At 41.5% G+C, this 24,808-nt stretch overlaps 1 protein-coding gene across 7 annotated transcripts in view; it reads left to right on the top strand.

The window, feature by feature from the left end:
• cobll1b (cordon-bleu WH2 repeat protein-like 1b) overlaps positions 1 to 24,808 on the top strand; it is a 51,482-nt gene that overhangs the window by 1,710 nt on the left and 24,964 nt on the right. The window contains exon 1 of one of the 7 annotated variants that reach the window (XM_064327424.1): positions 15,018 to 15,039. The exons of 4 other annotated variants lie outside the window; for them this stretch is intronic. The gene's annotated coding sequence lies outside the window, so the exon portion shown is untranslated. Of the gene's footprint in view, positions 1 to 15,017; positions 15,040 to 18,210; positions 18,372 to 21,198; positions 21,436 to 24,808 lie in introns of those variants that run through there. 2 more of the 7 variants (XM_064327422.1, XM_064327423.1) reach the window with 2 other exon arrangements.

Below are 24,808 nucleotides of genomic sequence, written 5' to 3'. Positions count from 1 at the left end.
TATGTCTCTCTTGCAGTATTTTCTTTTATTCTCTTGCTGTTATTTTGCCAGGAAGCCAGACGTATTAGGCAGTTTTGAACACCCTATGTCGTAAGGAAATTCCCACGATGACATAATTGCAAGTCTGAGAGCGGAAAGTTTTGCTGATCTTGCACCCAACAAGACGTTATCCCCACGCACTGTAATTAGTTGTAGGCTACAGGGTGTGACAAATTCAGTTGTCTTGGAAAAACTAAAAAAAAAAATATATATATATAAAAAAACTATTTAATTAAAATGTTTAACTTCTCTTGGGCTTCATAACATCATTAATCTTCCAAGTAGGCTATGGGTGAAGCATTTCTTTTTTGTGTAAGGCTAAGTATTTTGTGTTGGTGTTTACATGCATTATTTACCCCAAAGGCAGTTTAAAATGGAAGTCTTGTGTCCTTTTAGCGATTGCAGTAACCTTTGACCTTTTACTCATTTCCTGAGTTCAGAGAAGCAGTGAGAACCTGGCTGGGCCATCTGGGAGAGCTATGGGAAAAATGTATACCATCATGCCAGATGGATAGGCCTACTATTTCCGGTACTGAATAACTCTATAGTTGTTAACTGTATACAGAACTGCACCATATTTTTAGTTTCTTAAAATACACACACTTCAATGAAACAATGTATTTCTTTTTTATGAGGGTTATAGTGGGCTGCTGTACATTTTGTCCATTATTGATTCAAATAGATGGTGGTTATTTTCATTCCAGCTTGCTGTGCCTTTATCTGTAGCCCATCTGTGTATGTGGTAAAGAAAGCTGAGGGCACCATGGAAACACTTCATTTTTATATGGAATTTTGATTAAGGACAACAGTGAGTCGGGACCTCAATTTACCATGTAATCCAAAGGACAGCATTTCCTTCAGTAGAGCCTCCCAAACGCTGCTCTAGGGCATTGGCTTGATTCCTTGGTCCAGAGGGAACACCTCACCCCACGTTGGTTCACTAAAGGAACCTCCAGTAGAAATCTTTTTTTCCCAGGCCAGATGTCTGCAACCCTGGTCCTGGAGAGCCACAAGCTCTCCTGGTTTTTGTTTGCACTTTGATGTCATCATCCCATATCTAGCCCAAATAACCAGGTGAAGTGAGTTGTGTGATCAGCCGCTCTGATTAATTAAGTGTAGAGTACCACCAAAAATCAGTGGAGCCTTTAGTGTTTTGCCATCCAATCTCCTAACCCTGCCCACCCACTCAACTTCAGACATCAGGCAGAACGCTGCTGGGTTGTTTGACAACTGATGTGTATTTTTATATAATTATAAATGTGAGGCAGTCATCTTAATTCCATCGGCCCGCATAAATGATTGTCCTTTAGACTAGGTGAGACACCACTTGAACTGAATGGGCAAAGTTTACAGTCCCCATTGCAAGTAGGTGCATATTCCAAATGTGAGGAACAAATGTGAGCAGTATCTGCTTGCTTCATATAAAAAAGGAGTGATTGGTCAGGAGATGATGGAATTTCCTGTGCCTTTGCTCATGATTGGTTACCTGGTGGAGATGTTATCTCCCAGTTTTCCAGAGTTTGGGAGAGTTGGCTACACAGGCACCCTTATGAGCTTTAGGCAGCCACTGCTCCTTCTCTTGGCACCAAAGGTTATTTTGATTTTAATTAGAGGGGAGGTGTAGAATTTGATAGCGGTTTAAGTCTCTGAAGTCCATCTCTGCTTGCTGCCTTCCAGAATGTTCCACCATTATTCCACACTTAAGCTGGAAAACTGCTCTGAAGCCCATGCTATGCTGCAGAAATGGTTATTGAAATAAAGCTGTTATTTCTAATTGGAATTTTAAGCATGTGGAAATATCATTGTGTAACTTAGAACCAGAGCTTGGCCGCTTTTGTCTGGATTTTCACAGTAACAGACAGCCCATGCCTGTCTTTGGCTTGACTACAACATGAAAATGAAAACCTTTCTCTTTGAGAGCTGTTGTAGCAGTACAAGGACACATGGTCCTTATTTATTTGTGTTTATAGTGAAATTGGGAGCTACTTGAAAGTGGCCTCTGAAAATCCAGCCACTTTTATAATGATAATTGGAAATTTCAGTGTTCCCAATGTTATGACTCTTACATTCCCAGTACAATAATAATGGCTGATGATGTCATTACATACCATAGGGCCCACTGTAACCCTAAACCTGTGACAGGCATTCTCATCATATGTGAAACTGGTTGGACAAAATTATACAACACTTGGCTTTTCACTGCAGTGTGTGAATGTATTATGATTTCCACAGAAAGTGGCTAAGGTGTTCAAAATGATACTTTCGAAACAAAACGTTTTGTAAATAAAAGAAGAGGGTCTTACCATGAGATGTTACCATGTTGCTGCAGTTGATTAAATTTGACCTGATTTCAGGATTGCATTGCTGGATAATCACCAGCAGCAGTCTACAACAATTCATGCGTGTGTGAGTGTGTGCGTGTGTGAGTGTGTGTGTGTGTGAGAGAGAGAGAGAGAGGAAGAGAGTGACAGAGACAGACAGAGAAAGGGTTGGAGTTGGGATGGATAGTGACAATGTGTGTCCAAGCGAGAGAGTGGAGAACAGATACTGACCTCTGACCTGTGGTCAGCTTTTTGGAGGGTAGGAGTGTGAAGTCACATGGAGGCTTAAGCTGTGTCCCAGATCGCCCCTCTGTCCCTGGTCTCAGTTTGATGTGTTGCTGACACTATGTGGTGGACTACATCTAGAGCAGTGGTTCTGATGTCCCCCCTGTGTGTGTTGGTTTTCATTCCAACCACAATTGCAATCCCAGAATTCTGACAAGCTGTTCATCTTTCTTAATGACTCTTTTCATGTTTAGGGATTATTTACCCTCTTACGACACATTATGTTAGACATAGCTATACATGCAGGGAAGAAAAAAGTCCAATATTTACATTGTGCTATATTGCAAGCAATTAAAAAAAGAGATTAAAAATGTTTTAACTGAGCAGACCATGGACTGAGGTGAAACCCTAGGGTACTGATTGGTAAAAGTGTGGACACCTGGCCATTAGAACTAACCATTTGCTAGATAACAAAAAATCAAAGACAAAGCAAATGATAATGAGCCAAACCTGCATTGTGTTAATATTTTAAAGGAAAACATTGTGATGGAACTTAAACACATGTGTTTGACAGCCTAATTACGTTGCCTCTTGGGCCAGTTAAAGTTTTTGTTACCTGTTTTTATGTCATGTTTTGCAATATGGCACAATTAGCACAATGTGAACATGGGACATTTATTGTTTATGGCATGCATAGCTATTTCTGACATAATATGGCTTAAGTGGGTTATCCCTCTGAACATGAAAAGCAACTGATGAAGAAAAATGAACAGCTTGTTAAAATTCTGGGATTGCAAATATGGTTGGAACGAAAGCCAGCAGGGGGGGCTCAGCATCGAGTTTGAGAACCACTGATCTACAGGGGGCTTTTAGGGGTAAGGGGGTTAGTACGGTGTTCAGCTTTGGAACGCTCGTAGCAGTGCTCCTGTTATGTTCGTCTGGCAGTTCCATAATGGTGTGGGCTGCATTTTCCTGGCATGGTGTATATTCACTCATACTTAGAAGGCGCTGAGTGATCATTTCACCGAAATTAAAGAGTAGTATAACCCTTGAGCGAGGTACTTAACCTGCATTGCTTCAGTATATAGCCCAGCTGTATAATTGGAGACAATGTAAACGCTATGTGAGAAAATAGTGTAAGTCGCAATGGATAAGAGCATCTGCTAAATGCCTGTAATGTAATGTAAAAAAAATGTTTCTTGTGAAAAGGGGTGTCTTGCCCCATTCCAAAGAGGAGGAGTAGTCACCCACTGGTTTGATATGCCATGAACTTCTCAGTCACCAGATCTGAACCCTGTCAGCCATTAATGGGATTTTCTGGAATGGCAGCAGCATTTCACACTTTGGTCAGCTAAACATCAGTTTTGTTGTACTTCTCTTGGAACAGTGCTGTCGAGGACCTTCTGCAGAATTGCAGGCCTTTCTAGACCCTGCTATGCCGCAGATGCACTGGCCACACATGGTGGCCCAACACACTACATTGGTTTTTCCTCATTCTTCACTGTCTCATGGTTCTGTCATTTTGAAACTTTCTTTGTTGAGTGTGTATCCCTCATGAAACCAGTATGCCTGAGCCACATGTAGCATTTAAGTGCTGTAGGGTGCCCTTTGCCTCGTAGCCAGCAAAGCTGCTGGCTTTAAATCAAAGGCATTTTAAGGGCCTGTTAAGCCACTCGAGTTTCCTTCCCTCACTAACTGTGGCTGGCCTGTGTGTGCACATGTAAATCAGCGGGGTGTGGTCTGGATGGCCGGGCATGGCCGAGGCCGATGTGAATCCTGGCAGCTGTGCACCGAGCCCAGTTCCACAGTCACAGGGCAAGGCTGTCAGAGGTGGAACAAGCTTTGCTATGCTGCCTACGAGCAGTTTCGCATGAACCGTGTTAAGGTCAGAAGGTCTTCCTTTGCTTCGGTTTTTATTGAAGCCCGCACGCGCGCTGAAGGTCCATCTTTCAGATGAGACCTTAAACTGAGGTGCTTTGTTGCTATGAAAGGTCAAGTGGCATTTGCTGCAGAGAGCTGGGTCTCCCCGGCGTCCCGGCTAAATTTCCGGCCTTCTCCGCCCTCTCAGTTACCCTTCGGCAGTGGGAAGCGTGGAACACGATATTTGTGAGGTGAGCGCACTCTATGAAACTTTTGGAAAAGCGGTTAGCAGTTAGCACCCCTCTGGTTGTCTGCGGAAACTCTGGGACAAACGGGACCTCTGTTATAGGGCTCAGGAGGAATTCGCCACGGAGGTAGAGGCAGAGACCTGGAGGCTGCTGATTAAAAAGCTTTTTCATTGGCCAGCGCCTCTGGGGAACAATGGTAGGCTATTTGTTGCCTTTTTTTCAAGCGTTAGACAGGAAGGGAATTCCAGCTGTGTGTATGAATCGCTTGTGCCATAGATGCACTTCTGAATTTACCAGAGCACCCTAAAGGTGCTCTCCTATAGTTCATTCAGGTTTGCCGATAACAATAGGTTACAGATTTAAGCAAATATTCATGACAAAAAAGATATTTTTGATTGCATTGTCTTCTGGACTGTACATCACAAACTAGCTCCTTTGCTTTTACAAAGCAAGCCTTCTGCTTAAAACCTTTAGGCACTAGGCTGATGTTATTTGCATACTGTGCCTGCACACATATTTAATGTAGTTTTACAAACTACCCCCCCACCTTACAAAGTTGCACAGCTGCATTTTTAGACTTTGCTGAAAAGGGCAGTTGCAGCAGAAGTACAGACAGAAAACAACATTTCTCTTGGAACAAAAATATCATTGAAGTGCAGGACAAGCTTGCGTTTTCAAAGCTCGTCTTGTCTGGGGAATACTAGGCCTTTCATGCCTTATGGAAAATATGCTTTATGCCCCAGAATCGGAAAACAGACACTTTGACCATCCTCCAGAGTGGGAGAATAATGCTTATTCTTTGTTACGCTCTGGAGGTCAGTGCAATAGCTGTAAATACCAGTAAATGCTAATTAACTGGATGATGTAAAAATCTAGCAAAAGAGCCTGCCTGGGTAAATATTGCAGTATCGCATGCGACTGGTTTATGAGCCAAAATGGAGTGGATTTCACATTGATGATGCTGTATTCCTATGTACAAAGAGGTCACCAGGGGGATGTTGTAGCTCGCTGCTGGCTAATGGCCTCTGTATTTTGACTCGAGGAGACGAAGCTGCTGCTGGCGGGTCTGGGGTCAGTTTGACGTTAGCCGGGCGTCCGAAGCGGCACAACGGCGTTTTAACAATCGTGACTTCATTTTCTCCCCCTCCATCACAGCAGAGAAACTGTATCTTCCTTTGGCTGGAGCAACTGGAATGTTTTATAGTTCATGGGATTTGGCCGCGGTGAGCATAGTTTGCTCATGACTGTCATGATTTGAAAAATTTTTTTGGAGGATTAAATGGAAAAAACATTTTTCCAATGCAAATAATCATTTCATTAATGGAACGTCCACTTTCGTATCTGGGTTAGTGTGTTGCATTTTTTCCATTCCGTGCGCATTTTCTCCACGTTTAATGTTGATTTCTGCAACTTGCAAAGTTCTTGGAAATGCAAAGCAAGCTCATATTTCTTGTACAGAGTTAGAAACAAAAGGATTTGTGGTCAGAATAAGTAGAGGCCTTGTTTGTACCATTAACGTAATAAAATAACTATCCCCCTCTTGTGCAGTAGCTGCAGTAGCACGTGCTGTAAATCTAAACAGGCAAACAGGAGCTGACAGTGTTTGACCGGAAAGACAGTTGCAAACGTTATCTTTCGTCCGACAGTGCTTCACAGGCGAGAAGAATGCAAACAGTCTTGTCTGCAGGGCAGCTTTACGTACTGCCCGTGATTTAAAACCAATACGTGGGAAGAATTAGGGCAAGCAGACAGTGCTCAGCAGCAGCGGTAATAAGGGCGTGTCAGAGGCCCACATCTACAGGGGTGTAGTGGCGCCCCCTCCCTATGACATACAGTAAGCTTTGACAGGTCTGCTTTTCCTCATCCAGGGTTACTGTGTTGGAAATGATGCCATTTTACACCAGTTAGGGCTTTTGCACCCTCCAGCCATGTGTGCAGCTGTGTTTCTCATAATTCACCAGTGTTGCCTTAATTAGGCCAATGTTGCACAGGTCATGTGATCATCTGATCTCTGAATAGGCTGCATTCTAATGGCCTTCATAAGCGATACTCTTGCAGTGAAGCACAGAGTTGGTGATCAGAGTCACCCTGCCACTGTTAACAGGGCTGTCCACCTTTTTCCTAAATGTTTATTGAGGTGTTTTTTCTGCATCCCATCATTCTCTAGAGATCACTGTCATTGTAGAAGGGCTCCAGTTTCCTTTCTGGTTTGGATTTCTAATTAATAAAGTAGTAGTATGTCTGTATGTGCGTGTATGTGTGTGTGCGTGTGTCTGTGTGTGTTTGTGTGTGTGTGTGGCTAGGTGTGTGTGTGCATGCGTGTGTGTGCGTGTGTGTTTGGGTGTGTGTGTGTATGTGTGTATGCAGGTGTGTGTGTGTGTGTGTGTGTACTGTGTGTGTGTGTGTGTGTGTTTGGGTGTGTGTGTATGTGTGTATGCAGGTGTGTGTGTGTGTGTGTGTACTGTATGTGTGTGTGTGTGTGTGTGTATGCATGTGTGGGTGTGTGTATGTGTGTATATGTTCGTGTGTGCGTGCATGTGTGCTTGTGTGTGTGTGTGCACGTCTGTGTGTGGGTCCAGCTACAGGAGCTCAGTTCTTTCCCCCTGGCCTGTGGTGCACAGGCAGATGCTCATAGCACCAGTAGAATCACAGATAGATTGCATGCATCAGGCCCAGGACAGCCCCAGAAACAAAATTCAATTATGAGTAAAACGACTCGCTCTGCAAAGTCGATTACAACATGCTCTGCATCGAGTCAGCCCCTTTATCACTTTGCTAATCCTTAAATAGGCAGTAAAAAGCAGGCAGAGAAACTGCTGTTTTTTTAAAATATGAGTTAAATAAATACAGACTTGTGTAATGCACATCGATTGTGAATTGGACTCAAGGCCATGCAAGACAAAAACTAAACACAAGGTGGCACTCCTATTAGGCAGATTTAAAGGTGTTGATATAGAGAGCTTAATCTGACTTTCACCACCACGTGAGTGTATGGTTTAAATGCATCATGGTAGGATTCTTCTAATGTTATATTATTTTGTTAGTAAATTAATTTATAAGCAATTGCAATTACCCTGTGTTTAGTGTCGTGTATTTAAGTGTCCACCAGATACAGTATTTGTAATATCTGAAACAGAAAACACACGAAGGCGGCTTTGTTTTAGCAATGTGTCGGCTCACACATATGATGTGAGTTATTTGCGTGAGCTCACGCTGGCTTGCGCTTCAGGGCTGATGTAATGGTGTCAGCCAAGGGGCGTCTCAAACGGCCGTGACCGCACTCGCGCAGGGGAGCATCACTTCGGCCATGTGACGGTCAGCAGGGTGCGGCCCCTCTGCAAAACCAGGTACCACACCCTGGCCTCTGTCCTCCAGAAAGCTGCGCGGTGTTTAGCAGAAAGAAACGTTTCTTTGTGAATGGGGCGGTTATTTCTGCCCTCGTGATGAAAGTCTTCATTGTGAAGTCACTGAAATGAAGTGAAAATAGGAATATGCAACTGGGGCTCCAAGGCTAGCACTCTGCTATTGTCTGACATTGTTGGGACAGGGAGAAGGTTATTTTTTGTGTATTTTAGTTTTCATGATGAAAGCACCTTGTGAGATCGGTGAAAGGAAATGAATGAAAGCTTTATGCTAAGGCTAGCTCTCCGTTAGAGTCCAACATTGCCTCGCAGGGCGGGAACACAGGGCCGGGTTCGCCCTGGCGAACGCTTTTGGAGGGCACAATGGCTCATTGTCTCACAAAAATGGCCACAGTGTAATTGATATAATTATGACTCATGGGAGGGAAACTCTGTTTTTGCCACTCCGTTTATGTAAAGGTTTGCTTGGCAGGATAAGTTGCTGCAGTCTCTGAAAGACCTTGATGCCCCCTGTTACACAAAGAGCTGGGATGTACTGCTTATTGAGTTTGTCCTGGTGAGCTTGGATATACACATCCTCCTCATGAGTGAAAACAATTACTGTCTGTCTGCCAGTCAGCGTGAATTGTGTTCCCGACGCTAACAGAGGGGGGGATTGTGGGCAGCTAATGACCTGTGTAGCCATGTAATTACTCCTGCGGACGCCTATCGGCACTTAGCGCGGCTCGTTTTCTGTCCTTATCGCGTAGGCCGCGCGCGGTATCAGCATGTCAGCGGAGAGCTAGCACACGCCCTCTTTCGCCCGCAGCATGGACTGCTCCGCAGGTGTCGCGAACTGCAGAGTCGCCGCTGTGTGCTGGGAAGCCTGCGAGGACGTAGCGTAGCGTAGCGACGTGGTTCTTCTCCGCCGTGTGGCTCCTTTGGTGGGGGAAACCCGTAGCATGATTTGAGACCGAGGGACCTCGTTTTTCATTTTTGAATGAGGGATGTGGGCACGTAAGGCTAGGTGTTATTTATGTGCAATATAATTGAGTGTGCAGTTGTGTGGATATGAGAATCCACTAAATCTTTATCATCATGACTCACACAGGTGCCAAATGTGCTGACACAGGTTTTGAAACCTGCCTGAAATGCACTGTGGGAAAATTATATTTGTTTGCTTTAAATAAAAAAAATGTGCAGACAGGAAATGGGGAGTTCTCATACAGACAGTTGCTGTGTAGTTCCACATTACACATGGCTCCTGCAGTAATGGCCTTTCCAGACCTGCCCTTTTCTAAACAAATGATGTTTACTGTGAGTGACCTCTTACCAAATTCCCAGCTGCATCCCCGGCTCTGTGTTATGTCTGTCCACCGGGACCACCCCCCCTCTCCTCTGCCTGAGTCCCCAAACCCCAAATCCCAGCACCCCTCCCCTGTGAGCTTATCCCCGCCCTCACCGGCCTCAAGCTCCAACCACGGTTTGCCACACTGTCAGCTGATAAGGCCTCCTCTTGGGTTTAAAGTGGAAGAATGAACAGAAAGTGATTACCATGCAGTTCATTCATGGAAGAATTCAGACAGGCCCGTAAGGTGTTGTTACTCGTGTGTGGACTTACGTGACTCACCCACACCTGCAGAGGCTTTTGGGCACGGACCGAAAGGGGTGCGCTCCCTCATAGTAACTTGGTTAATCTGTTATTGCAGGCATGAAAAGCACTGTCTCCAAATTCTACAGCAGGGCAGGGAGCCCAGGAGAAGTTGCTGATTGTGAGACGCATAGGAAACTTCTGTGAGTCACCGTAAACTTGTGTCCCAAGGTCACAGTTTCCTGCCTTTAGTCACAACTATTCAATGGACCTCCTGCGAAAACACGAACACTTTCAAAACAAAAGCGCTGGAAAACAAAATAGAATAGGGAAACGGGCCGAGTTCTCCCTTGCAGGGGTCCGATTTCCTCAGATTTCGCCGTACCCGGCTAAAAATAATTCCGATGAATAAGCGATGCTTCGCGGTGTTTTCAGGTTTTAGCCTGGATGTGTGAGCGTGCTTGAATGCGCGTTCCTTTCTCTACGATATCTGGCACGGCTTTCGTAAATTACTCTGCTCTAGGGCAATGCACACAAACTGACGAATCGTCAAGTTTGGTTGCGCTTCACACCCCCCGGCTCAAGACCATGGCAATGTTGGGAGGGGAAGGGGGACACCATGATGATGAAGGTTGAGCTTCTCTTAAATATAGCAGTCAGCCCCAAACTTACCGCAGAACGAGCCAATAAGCCGCTACAATTTCAGTCAAACTTTTGAGCTGAAGGGGAGCATTGCTGCACTACTATGATTGGCATGGAGGATCTTCATAGAACAGATCATCTGATCATGGAATTATCGCAGTCTAGCTAACCAGAAAGAGGAATGCTATGTATAGGAATGTATAAGATTGGCCGGATAACTTTGACAAGATAAGCATAGAGATTTACTTTCAAGTAAATCTCTGATAATGGACATTGACTACATGAGCATATAAAATGTTCTATGTGAATTTAATGTTTTATAGCATTAAAATGCATTGGTGCTTTAGTCATCTGGAAACATCCCACCGAACATTAAAGTTGTTTCAGTCTAGTAGATATTATTTCTCCTTGGGTAAATAGTATTATCTTTAACATTGTTTTAGGCCCCGCTTATCAGACATACATGTGTTAGCTATTCAGTTTAGAAGAACAATAAGAAATCACACTCTGACTCTCACACTCTGTTGGATGTTTGTGTCTGCAAGCTAATTTGTTTTAGTCAACCTAAATGTGTTGTTACTATAGAACAACCATATCTGCAATGCTGCTGTGGAGTTCACATTAATTTATAAACCTAATTAAAAGATTAAATGATGAAAGAAGGAAAGAAAAAAATGTACTGATATGACTGTTTAAAAAAATGGTTTAATTTGTTTGCTGACAATGACCTTTCAGCAGCCCAGGAGTCAAGGTTGACTGTAGTCCGTAAGATATGTTGCTGCTGGAATCAGTCAGTTTGAGCTTTTATCACAGACAAGCAGAAGCAATATTCTAAGAATTGTCTAACAATATTCATGCTGGGTATCCAGAATGCAAATAATACAAATGAGCAGGCTGATGCCTTGCACTGCATGCAATGGTCTTGTAGCCTATAATCAGAAAGTAAGGTTTCTGCATTGTCATGGGTGTGGCTGTCATGAAGGTGGTTGTATGAAAGGACTCAGGAATGGCTGAATTCACCAGCAGGAAATTTTATTCCCCCTTTTCTTGGGGAATAGCAGATAAAAAACAGGGAAACCAAAACACAACAAAACAAAAAAAAACTCACCAATAGAAAAGGCATACAGTATGTTTCTCACCATGTGATTCATAACCACGCCATTAAAAAGTGCCTGAGAAGGCAGCTCTACCACAGGGCTGATTGCTAATCAGCTCGAGGTGTGCGTGCTGATAGGCAAGGCCTCCGCTGCCTGTAACCCCGAAGGTGTTCCAGGTGTTGGGAGGCAGCAGAAAGCGCGGGCGGCAGCCAAAAAGAGCAGCAGAGAAGGCCGGGGACAGGAACCGAGCCCGCCCCTCCTGGCGGCGCGGAGCTTCGAGTAGCGTCTCGAAGGCGTTTTCCATTACCGAGCTTTCCAGTTTGGGCTAGGTAGCGTCTTGCCGTGACACGAATGAGCACCTGCGGAGCGAGTAGCGTTGCCTGAGCCCACACAAATGGCTTGGCTTCCATCGCTGAGGTTTCTGGGTACTGAAGGTTCCAAGAAAATAATCACATGCAATATTTTTTATTTGTGTAATAAATAAAAAAATAAATGTGATTTTGAGCGTTGTAGTAGTATTGGTATTTGTAATTCAAATCTGGGCATAGTAAATATGAGATGTTTATAGTTGTCTGGACTGCAAGAGATATTTTTGGTTTCAGAGGCATATTGATGGCTGTGTAGAGACGTGAATTGGCAGGTTGTCAGATTTTATTGGACAGCGTGCTGAACATGAACAGATCGCTTTAAGTGCAGGCAAACCAACTGCACATTACTAAAGATAATGGAGATATAATTACCATTCTAAAGATCAGAACCACTGATGCTTAATATAAATGTTAAACTGAAGAATTACATGAACTGTATTTGATTTACATTGCGTTAATTGTATGTATTTTTTTCTACTAAAGTTAATTTCCTCCATTCTGCTTCTGACTGGAAATTCCAGTGCTAAAATTACAGCCCTTGTTAAAGTCACAACAACATTGTACGTCATTGTCTACCTTGGCTAACGTGTTCTTAAAACAAAACGGCTAATGTTACTGAAGAGAAACGTTTTATTTCTGTTATCAAAGTAAAACATCACGTTTGGCGTGATTTTACCCCAAGAAGCCGCTGTTATATTGCAACTGGCGTTAGAGTAATGAAATTCTACAAAGAACATTTCAGCATGTGTGAAAATAGCTGCTGACACTAGTCTTGCGTAGTTTAATCTCAAAATAAGCGGATGGTGACACTTTTATTATAATGGAGCGTTTTCACTTTTCACTGTACCATTAAATGCATTACACTTAAGAACTGTCAATATCCAAAATGTCTAGACTCCCCACAAAGGATAAATATAGTCCTTGTAAGGGTTTCCTCAGGTTTCTCTGGTGGGCCAGAGAAACATATATCCAGTGACAGCACTTCCCACAGAGCTCTCAGGTCTCCTCAGTGCTCAGGATTTCATCACTCCGTCTCCGTACCTAATGAAGTGCAGGTTGCCTGGCAAGACCAGCCCCAGCAGGCAGCCGCCAGCCAACAGCTGCACATTTTCTCTCTCACGTAGCCCACAGATCTGCTTTAAGGTGGGATTTGGACGCGTACCTGACACATGTCATTTTACAGGCAAGATTGTAGTGATGGAAAGATATATAAATCTCACAGTTGATTTATCAGGCGCAAGCATATGTACTCATGGGCGTTTAGGGGGAACCGTAGGCTATGCCAAATAGAATTGAATTCTGTCTTCAGTCTCCTGAATGTTGAGTTACAAAGTGCCATGTTTACCCTCACAATGTAGCTTGTTAGTGTTAATGTTACATTTGTGGCAGGTGTCTGCTTAAGAAAGTTGATTGGTCCTCTGGGCATAGGTGGCATAGGTGGTTCTCTGGCCTTGAACGTGAGCTGCCCTTACCGTATTTTTTCTATTTCATTAGTACTGAATGAAGTACTGAACATGGTACTGAATTTAAACTGAATCCACACTGTTTAAAGCCATTTTAAAGCTGATTGAAGTGTTTAAAAATACACCTCATCATTCCATTCATCTTCAGCTCAAGTGACTGATTATACAGACATTTTCTAATACGTGGCCTGTTAATAATTATCACATTCCAGCAGAGAGGAGAGTAACAGTCACCTTTTTTCTTGCATGCTTTACCCCTAAGGCATATTAAACCTGGGAGTTGCTCGTTATTTAATTTGAATGTGCTGGCTTTCTTTGTGAGCTCTTTGATTTCCCTTTCATGATGGAACTGTTTTGGTTTTGTTCAATAGTAATATAAATCAATATTAGTATTGCTGTCTGGAGTGGCATCTGACAAGAGTATTTTCATGAACACTATTGACAATATTGGAACTTGTATTTTTATACCCCATTATTCCATTGTATTTACAATTTCTGGTCAAAAGCCACTTTAGTAAACATGTATTTTTCGCACATATGTACCTGTCAATTGCAATCATACCTGTATGTATGTATGTATAGAGTTGTGAAAAACTCAGTTTGAATATCTTTAGCCTAGGTGTATGTAACCTTTTGGCCTCAACTGTATATATATATATATATATATATATATATATATATATATATATATATATAAAATTTATTCATCATTTATTTTTGGTGATTGCAAATTATGCTTGTGAAGGAGGAATGAGCATTCCTTGAATTTCATTGGGAACCCAAGTTAAGGCCCAATGTTGAATGCTGAATTCAGACCATTGTGTGTGTCCTATACACAGTTTAGGGCCCTGATTCATGAAGCATGAGCTAGCTGGATAACTTCACTGAGTAAAACCCAGAACCCTCCCAAATCTGGAGCATGGACTGAAGTTAAAAAAGGTTGGGTTTTGTTCAGCTCAGTTATCTTGCAAACTCAGTTATCCTGCTTTGTGAAATACCTCCCAGGTGGGCTATGTATTCTGAGTATCTAATACAATTGGAGCAGCATTAGTTATCAGCAGGTACTGTGTAAAGTATCACCACCTCAAAGTAAGCCATGATAAAATGATTGTGAGACATAGTTTAGTGGCCAGCGGTGATCTGTTGATCATCAGAGTAAACACTAATGTTCCAGTATGATAAGATTGAGATTTCAAGATGACAGCCCATGTAGCCGTATTGTTTTCTTGTGATTTGATTAAAGAGTACCCAGCATGCAGTTGTGCCTCTGTTGTGACATGTTCTTTTCTTGGCAGTGTTTATCTAATAAGGTGTGACAATCGACCCAGTATCCCAAATTTTCCCAGGTGAGTCATGTTTTAATTAGTAGGTGTGGCGCGTGCTTGGTGTGGTGTTTTTCCATTAAAGTTAAGAATAGGCAGCAGTGCTAGTGATCAGATTTAAGGAAAAACAATTCATTAGTGCAGACCGAGTGAGAGATAAGGTGAGTTTTTCATAGCCTGTGTAGATGTAGTGGTGAGCCGTGCTGTTGCTAACTGTCCAGACAGCATGTTCCTGGTTGTTTGGGCAGGAAAAGAAGATTATCTACCGGTCTCCTTTCAGTTGGCAATGGGGAGGGTTCTCTGGAGTGACACTCTTTAACTCAATGCTAAAGAGCTTTCTCTGGTGGGGTCATGCTTGGAGTCACTATAAGCACAGGAGACAGATTTGCTGATGTCACAGGGCTAGGCAGAGCAAAGGAGGCCCACCTGCAGCAGAGCCAGGATTACTAATCTGTTTCTATGGACACTGGGGAAATGACAGGCCTTTAAGAGGAGAACTCACAGCTCAAAAGGAGAGGAGAGGTAAGGACCAGGGCATGCAGAAAAACTGCACCTATGCTGCAGTGGATCTACCTCACTCTCACATGTACCAGGGATTCAGATAGTCCTGTTCTTGTGGCCGTAGACTGGCTCTGCTATAATCCTTCTAGGGCATGTGACACGAGTGTAAACAACAGAGTAAAAATGTCATTTATATGCCATTGTTTTGACTGCATTTGGTTTGACTAGTTCTTTTTTATTCTAAGAGCATTCTCTTTCTTTCAGTATTCAGAAACCTTACCTGTAAGGTGCTTTTCTTTGCCGGCCTTGTTTATGTAAGGTTCTTAAACAGCATTAAATATGAATTTATACAAACTGTTATATCAAGCCCATATTCCTATGAGTATTGGAGACAAACCAAGTTTACAAGTGCTTGATATTTATATCCATTTCTGTTAGAATTATGTGGTTCATTATAGTTCAGACAGAAAAAAAAAAAAAACATTTAATTTGGTAAAACATATTGAAAACATTATGTGTCCTTCATTATACACCACTATAAAAAGAATATAGAAAATGAATCACTACAGTTAATGTTTGATACAATCAGATATATATCACAGTACAGATACAAAGAGAACATTAAAGAAACAGAAAGTACCTGTACCATATAAATTATAGAATACGAATAAACTTTGGTACTGCTAGTTCCACTTTCCGGAACAAGTAATTAGACAAGATCTTATCAATCTGATAGACTGTTGCCTTGAATTCTACATATTAAATGTGCCATTGATATTGCTGAGATATGTGCAAATGTATGCAAAGCATGTGTTAGATTCCAAATACAGTCCCGCCAATACCAATGTGTGACTGAAAGGGCGTATGAGGTGTACTGTCATACCATTCAGGGGTGATTCAGCAACTGCTGTGGTGGTATGCATTGTGAATCTCCGTTCTTAAAATACTCTGGGGTGTTGTCTGCTTATGAGTAGTACTGTGTGTATTGTGGCATGCTTGTTCTGCACATGGGCCCTCCTTTTCCCAATGGTTCAGGACTATGCAGAGCTTTTTAAGAGCCTTGTTCAATCATTATTATAGACCTGTCCCATTCCTGTAATATCCTCAGTCAATCTGGGAGGACACGGATTCCTCCTCTGGGAGGAATTTTGCGATGAGATTGGGAAATGCTTATACACTTACAAGACTCTTATTTTGTGCATTAAGCATGAAATCATGAGCAGTTATTTCATACATCCATCCATTATCTATACCCGCTTATCCTGGACAGGGTCGCGGGGGGTGCTGGAGCCTATCCCAGTGTGCATTGGGCGAGAGGCTGGAATACACCCTGGACAGGTTGCCAATCTATCTCAGGGCATGATAATTTATTATTATTGTTGATAATTATTGTTATAACATCACTTTTAATTTAACTAAACAGTTCAAAGTATGCATTTTCACAGGAATAATTCCCATCCCAGATAAATAGTTAACAAGAAAATATCAGTTCAGGAACATAATATACTGCAGTTAGCTTGGGACATCTGGCAAGCAAGCTATTAATGCATGCTGTGGACAGCTGGGATCTCTGAGGGGCCGGAGCCAGGAATCGAACCCTGATCTTCCATCCCACACTGCAACACCACCGAAATTCCACCGATAGGTTGGGTACGTGTAAGGAGCCTGGAATGCGTCTCTTCTGAGAAATTCCATAAACGCTGCGCAGCTTTTCCTTTTAATGAGCCCAGAGTGCCAGTGCCCTCCGGACTCATGTGGGCAAACCCGCGCTTCGGAACGCTAGCATGGCATGCAGGGGCTCTGCAGAGAGGAAGAACTCACTTGGCAGAGCAGGGAGCCAAACCATGCGGCAGGCCAAATCCTAGTCTCGCGCTCTACACTGCAGCTGCATTACCACTTCACTGTTATCAATAATAATAATAATTATAATAATAATAATAATAATAACCTTTCATACAAACATGCAGCTCAAAGTGCTTTACATTTAAAAGAAAATAAAAACAAGTGAGGTAGTAAAAGGTGACAAAAGTGACAATGAAACAATAGAAGCACAAAAATGCAAGAATAAAAAATAATATAAAAGGTATTAAAAATCTATATCGCATAGTGAAGCAAAAACAAAGCTCTTCGCCAGACAATGCTAACACTATCAGTGGATCGCTGAAATGAATGGACTAACAAAAATAAGTAGCTACTGTTCACATATGCTTTATATAGCCTATGCGTTGACACTGAATCACATGCCTTCCGTGTATTTTAATGTTCTTACAACAGAGGAGCTCTTTCGAGTTTTATTACTTCCTTCATTGACTGCTACATATGAGTCTGTGTCTTCTCCTAATGGACCCAAATATGCACCTTCTTAAATGTTTTCTTAGTTCATATGATATTGCATACTAGGTTTCTAATCTCCTAACTTGTATGTGGACATATAATTGCTGCTTTTTACTGTTAATTTATAAAATGAATATTCATAGTTGAAGCAATAGGGCATCATCTCTTTATTTTGCCCGTGGTCGGGTGGCCCTTTTTGAGCTTGCTGCTCATGTTTAAATTAAGGGTGGTACATATGGAAATATGGTCATTTATGAGCATTTAGGTCAGGCACTATCTCATGAAATTCCTAATGGATGAGAAAACGGTTTCAAATATCGGATATCAAACTATATAAGATACATCATTATGCACTATATTGCATTACTATTTTTTAACATCACGTGTTAAAAAATAGTAATGCAACATCATTAAATATTTTTTTAATTATTACCTGTTCTGTTGGGTCGAGAAACTAAAGTTTAATTCGGGTTTAAGCGTTTATATCGACTCACATTTCAACTTATGTTTCCCCCGGGAAACAGAGTGCCAGCTGTGTTGTCATGGAGAATAATAACTAACACTGGAATGTGAGGAATCTACAAAACTCTTTCATTTGTATCCCAATTCTCGTTCCTTTTCGACTGCATATGAAACAGCAGTTTTCTTTTCATTATAGCCTACGTCTTGCACTTTTTTTGGTTTCTCGCCTGAAACAACATTAATTAGAAAACAACTTTTCAAAAACATTGATTTTATGTGTAAACAAAATGTATGTGACGATGCCACGTTCTCATGGTACAGACCTCAGTGTTTTAGGGCTTAATTACGTAAATCACACTGGCCTACAAATAATAATTATGCAGTACGCTTCCGCAGGCCTGAACACTTGTCCCAGTGAATACTACGCAATAGGCTGCAGAAAAAGGGCGTTGCAATAGTTAAGGCTTCTCGCATGATTGGTACGAGTTACAACAGGTTCGGCGTTTCACCATGCTAAAGAACACACAGGAGTTAGGTAAAGCGAGGTAGCTTCAAAGGTAAGAACAACACACATTTATTTTAGCGCATAGTATTGTTCGCAACGCGAATATATACCTGTAAGTGTTTTTTTTTTTTTTAACGTCAGATTGATCTCGCTGCTTTTGATTAAACTGTAGCCTATAGTGAGCTCACAACACCTGTAGGGCTGTTCCAGACTCACAATGCATGCTTGCGAATATTGTGCTACGTAGCCATTTAGTTTACCACACTGTTCTTAACGTTCTCCGAGAAGATGAGTTTATCCTGCGTTTATTCGAATGTCAATGTTGCACATTATAATATTCGATCTTTTACAGATTAGCGTGTGGACAGTTGTGTGTGTGGTATTTGGCTTCTTTTACATTTTATAATACATCTGCTGATGGTTTACTTTTTGGAAGTAGGAAAATGGTGAGAAGCAAAAGGAAAAAAAGTTTATTTTGAAAAGTGAGATCATCTGTCTGCGATGTATTTAATCGTCCAAAGATAAGGGTGAAATTCCCAAACAACTGATGGCAAAATAGGTGACGGACAATAATTTCTACACATCACTGTGTGTCAACAATGCCCATAAGCTTAGCACTGGAGGAACAAAATAATATTTCCACCCTACCTCCGCCCTTTAAGTATGGTTAAGAATTCTGTCACTTGACAGAGTGTGAACTGAGACTGAAACTACGAGGACAGGAATTCTTTCCCAATCTTGTTCATTGACGTACTGTTGTGCAATATTGGATTCAGTGCTTGGATTGTATTTTAAGCCGTTTTATGATTACAGAAGTAACTTTTATCCGGGAAAATATGTCAAACAGATAATTAGTAATGTGTTATATCGTAATGGAAGAAGACAATTCATTTTAATGATGGTTTGGAACGCGGACATTTATCTGATTGTGGATTGTTACGAGGTGATTTATCTCATTAAAGTACGGAAAACTTTTATACACATTGCCCTTCTCCAGCCCAGGTGTTACTGAGGACAATAGGGGGCGTGTCCAGTTCTTCGGCACATTTGTTTTGACCATTCAGTAATTAATCATAGTCGCACTGAGCACATAGTTGCAACTTGTGTTCATGTCTGTAAAATGTAATTTGATAGTTTGTGGTTTAATTTATATGCTGTGCTTTGAAGTTGTATGCCATGTAGGTACTGAACATATGGCGTACTAAGTTGTATGCCATATAATAGCTACATATAGCGTAAAAAAGTAGTTTATCGAGGCATTTAGGCTAACCTAATGGTAGTGTATTTTTCCGTCAAGACGGAGCGGTACGGTCGTGTTGTTTTGCCGCTTCCACGCAAGAACATTTCTTTCCCCCAAAACTCAACAGTCAGACGTACTGCATGAGCCAACTGTTCGTGCTGTCATTTGTATTCAGTACGCCCAACATCGCAGGCACCTTACGATAGTTGACTCGGGCGAGTCAAGCTGTAACACGTCCCCGTCACTGCCGTGCTGCCACACATATGTTTCTGAAAAACACCTCTTGTCATGGTGTCAGACTTCACTATTTTCTGCCGATGTAATACCATTTACAAAAAGCATGTTTTTTTTCTGGAAGAGAGACGAAACACTGCTGTATTGTGCTTCTAAGTTGTTCTATTAGCAGGTGAGTGGTGCGTATGGGACAGGCTGGGCTACGTGGACACAGCATGCTTTAGCAATGCTCTCAGTTTCCAGGTTGTTTTTTTTTCTCACCTTGTTCCTACATATTTTGGTAATAGGCTGATGTCCTAAAATAACCCAATGTGATGGTATTTATCAGGGGCTGAATAGCTGAAGGAATTTTGTAAAAACACAGAATATTGATTCTCAGAGTGACGGGTAGATTTTGTCAAGTTTATTGGATTGAGAGTATGTAAACTACCTTGAAAATGGGACTTCACACCCAGTTGTGGATAACTGCATGTGTCTAGCACATAGTCTCTATAGATACATTTGGCTGCTTTTTGTCCTCTGTGGGTATTTCTAGGTGTTCCAGAACAGTATTGTATGTGCATTGAATGCCATTGTTTATGTAACCCTGTAATTTCAATGGCCACTAACATGTGAAGGGAGAGCGGTGGAAAGCTCAGGAAACAATCACCTTCTGCCATGTATGGAGCAGCAAGTGGGAAATGAGCATCATAACAGAGCATGAAAGACATTTCACCATCCTGTTTATTCACAGTTTTTTAATGTGAGGTAAGTCCATCTTATGTGACCTGCTGGTGTCAGTATAGTTTATTGTGGTCTTGTTGATTCCACAGCTGGCGTGTTCCACGTGGAGTCGCTGTAGCTTTGGGGAGTCGTTTCCAATAGTGAATGTAATCATTCTCTACTGCATACGGTAGTTCACTTTTTGGGTTTCCCTACAGATTCACTATTCATTTTGAATAGGTATTCCCTTGGTGTGCTCCAAAAACATGATTTAAACTTCCTATCACATTAAATGGACTAAATTGACATGTTTGCGTTGGTGCCACAAGTGCCAATCTTGGAAAAAATGACCGTCACAACACAGAAGAAACGTGTTTGAGAGACAGAGAGGAGAACTTGTGCTTAATCCCTTCATTTCTGCAGCTTAGAGGGGTACGAGCAGTTAAAGCTTAGATTCCACCCCAGAATGCCAGCGGTGTCAGGGCAAGAAATTTCACACTGAAATTCCTTAAGCTCTAGGTCATGAGGCTTAACCTGCCACATCTGAAATACTGTAGTTTTATTTCTCTGAACAGCTGCTTCACGCTCACACGCCTGCTATTGTTTTAAGTTGTTTATTGTGAAAGATACAGTTTTGCAAGGGCGTATTGGGGAATTTAAGCACGAATGCTTGGTGACCGGATGGAGAAATATTCTGTTTTGAAGGTCAAAGTACGACAGTTCATCGAATGATTCCCCGCCTCCCCCCTTTTTAACAAACATTCAGGTGTTTACTCTGGTTTGCTAAATCAGACAAACAGCGTTGAGTGGAAAACAATGTGCGATTAAAGTCCAGAAGCATCCCCTACAGGAACTCCTGTCCTCGGGTTTTGATCTTGCTCTGGGAATGTTTGGATTATAGAAGCTTTTCATCCTCTGCTGGAGATCCGCTTTTCTTTTGGTAAGTTCAGTCAACATGAGCTGCTCAATCAGTGAAAAGCTTTTTAGTCGCGAGGCTTGTTGCTCAGCTGCCAGGCTGACTCTTTAGCTTGAACCAATCTAACAGCGTAACCTTTTTTTCCTTAAGAACTCTCACTTGAAGGTTATGTAGGGCTGTCTGCTGTATGGTCAGTTTGCATTACACATGTACTATAACATCAAACCTATGACTGTAAGAAGCCTGGAATTTACTTGAAGTTATTTTTGGAGAATAAAGTAGTATCTTTGAAAATAACACACCCCCCATCCCCAAGGAATGTGAGTGGCTAATTTATAAATGGTCCCACTAAGTACTTTCCTTTGGTTTCATTTATCAAAGAACCCGCTTTCTTTACTGCCCTTTCAAAACTTCCTTCTTCTTGCAGAGCTAATTGTTTTGTGTTTGGAATACACTACAAAAAATAAGTATGTCTTAACAAGTAAAACATTAGTCTTACAAAAATCTTGTTTCTATTACTTTTTTGCTAAGTAAAATGAAAATACTGCCAATGCGGTGAGACAGTTTGACTCATTTCATGGTTCGACGATTTCACTTGATAAGCAAAAAGTAACTTAAAAACAAGCTCTATCTTCGACTCTGAGAGAAAAAAGATTTTAAGTCTCATTACAACACTTACTGCAAGACAGACTTGTTTTGCAGTGTATTTGCTATGGTGGAGTTCTTCCCAGTATTGTATTTGCTGAGCTTTCGTACCACATGGCAAAATGCTTTCACTTTTATAGCCTGTCATCTCTCCTTATGCTGTCGGTTATATTATTTATTTAGCTGACACCCTCCTCCAGGATGACTTATGCAGAATATGTTTAAGGTATAATGCTTATAAAATGTATGTTCACTAAAGAGATTGGCATCTGACCAACAGCCATGCTCACTTGAAACTTTCTCCTGTATGACAACTGAAGTTTGGCACAACAGAACTAGTGTGACCAGGAAGTGCTGCATGCATGGGGGGGAGGGTCCAGGTGCTTCGAGGTTGCAGGACGGACGTCTGGCTTGTGCGTAGGGTCCGATCTTTTGAAGATATAATGGAGTGGTCCCTTTAGCTGCCAGATAGGCTAGCACCTAGGTTTTGAATTGGATCGGAACCAAAACTGATAGCCAGTGAATGGAGATGAAAAGGGGAGTGACATGGCTGAGCCTGGGGTGGCTGTAGAGCAGGTGAGCAGCAGCATTCTGGGTGAGGTGCAGAGGGCTAATGGCAGAGGCAGGGAGACCAGTGAGGAAAAGTTCCAGACAGAAGATGGCCAGGGCTAGGGTTAAGAGCTGAGGTGAGTAGGTGGTCAGGAAGGAGTTTATTAGCAGGACGTTGTACATGGAAAATTCTGCCATCTGATGTGCCACCGTGATTCTTCTCTGTGGACCAAGTAGAAAACCAATTCCCTGTTGCAGTGATGGCGACATTGTGCTAAGCAGAGCAGACAGTTTGCCTTTTTTTTCACTTTATTCCAACCAAGTGAAATCAGGAAAAGGGGTATGCAGAGACACTGTCTGTATTTATATCTGTTCAGTCAGCAAAATTGTCTGTATCTGTGTTTGGATAGAAAAACTGAAGTGGGAGTGACTTAAACTGGAAGTTATGTGAATGGGAGAAAATGGCAGTTTTCTAGCCTAATGCACGTGGCCATTTCACCAAGTCTGTTTAACCCTTACATGTAATTTATCATTATGTATAATTTCTTTTTAAAGTGTGTTTTTAAAGCTGTTCGGGTACTTGCATTCATGTAACATTATTTTTTTAATTGCCTTTTTTTTAAATCTGTAACTAATTTAGAAAATAATAGCTAATAATCAGACGAGTTGTAAATATTATCTCACAAGAACATTCTTTTTTTCTACATCAGCTTATAAAACATTCAACATAGGACATAAGCATAATAGCCTGTTTATAGTTGTTGAAATATCATAGTTGATGTAGCCTATGCACATTTATTACACAGAAACTGAAAGCCATTTTATTGAAGAACAGTACTGAAAACTGAAAATTATTTATCAAGAAAAGTGCTAGAAGGATCCACAGGGCAAACTGCAAGCTGAAAGCAAGCTAGTGCTGGTTATTACTATCGCACACAACATCTGTGAGGGAACCGTTAAAGGTGAGCATCAGTCTGCAGATGTGAAGGTGGCTTCTGACAAACAAGTTCAACCTAAACTGCTTCTAGCTCTAATACAAATTCTTCTTTCTGTATGTTGAGTAATGCATTTAAATCTAGGTTTCATTTTGTAGAATATATTTTGGTTTTTCTTTTCATAGTGATGTTCGTCCAGATCTAGCTAGTTTTAGATGGACTATAGAGTGAGACGTATTCAAGGCTTTTTTCCATCATTGAATGTGTTCTTCATTTTGGATTAATGTTTATACACAATTATCTGCATTTTTGAATAGGGTATTCAGGTTTGGATGGACTCCAAGTGGAGAGAGATACAGATGGGAGGGGGGGAGGCGGGATTGACATATATTGTAGGAAGCACCATGGTGGGGAATCAAACCCCATAGTTTCCCTTTTACAGGGTTTTTATGCCCAGGTGATTTGAGATGTTATTGTAACTGATGTTAACCTAATTGTCTGTAGTGAGTGATGATCTCCATGGCATCATCATAAAGAATGTGTTCTTGGGTAGGCTTCTCTGGCCTCTGCATCCTTCCTTACAGTGCTGCCTTGTGTTTCCTGTGATGGGTCCCATTCTTCCTGGATGACTAAATCAGTTTCACTTAAAATAGCTGTGTAGTGCCGACTCACTTATTCAATGATGGTCCCTTTTAGGTGGAGAAGAATTTCTTTTGTGCAATTTCATTAGAAGTTACTTTTAATTGAGGCTCTTTTCAAAAGAATACGCCCTTCAGGTTGAATTATTATGACACTGAAATGTTTTTGTTTTGACAAAGTAGACTATTTTACAGTTTTGCCTCAAAGTGTAAAAAGGATATAATTCAAAAGGGTTGGCAGATAAATCCAAAAAATATTTTAGAAATTTCACATAAACAGAATGACCACTTGACCCATAGCTGAATTGTAGATGCTGGCATGAAGGGCATCTTGACCATGGACAGAATTGAATGTCCTTTTTGGAGAGCACTGCCTGTGACATCTGCAGCCAGCATCTGATGTAGTCAGCAACTACATGCTCTTGAGTGTGGCATAAATAGACAGTCACAGTTTGAGCTGCCAGAGAAAAGGGAAGATAGAAATGTGTGTATATATAACATTTCTATAATATGTAGTGTTTTTAAATGGTAATTACAGGGGACAGTGGAAAAATATTAGCTATATCATACCAATTTCATGATGAAAAATAGTCATAAGACTAGATTTAGTTGTAATACTTACATTTCATT

The sequence above is a fragment of the Anguilla rostrata genome, chromosome 3 (genome assembly GCF_018555375.3).
Source record: "Anguilla rostrata isolate EN2019 chromosome 3, ASM1855537v3, whole genome shotgun sequence".
Lineage (NCBI taxonomy): Eukaryota > Metazoa > Chordata > Actinopteri > Anguilliformes > Anguillidae > Anguilla > Anguilla rostrata.
The sequence above is the reverse complement of the archived record's forward strand: the minus strand, read 5'-3'. Positions and strand labels throughout refer to the sequence as shown.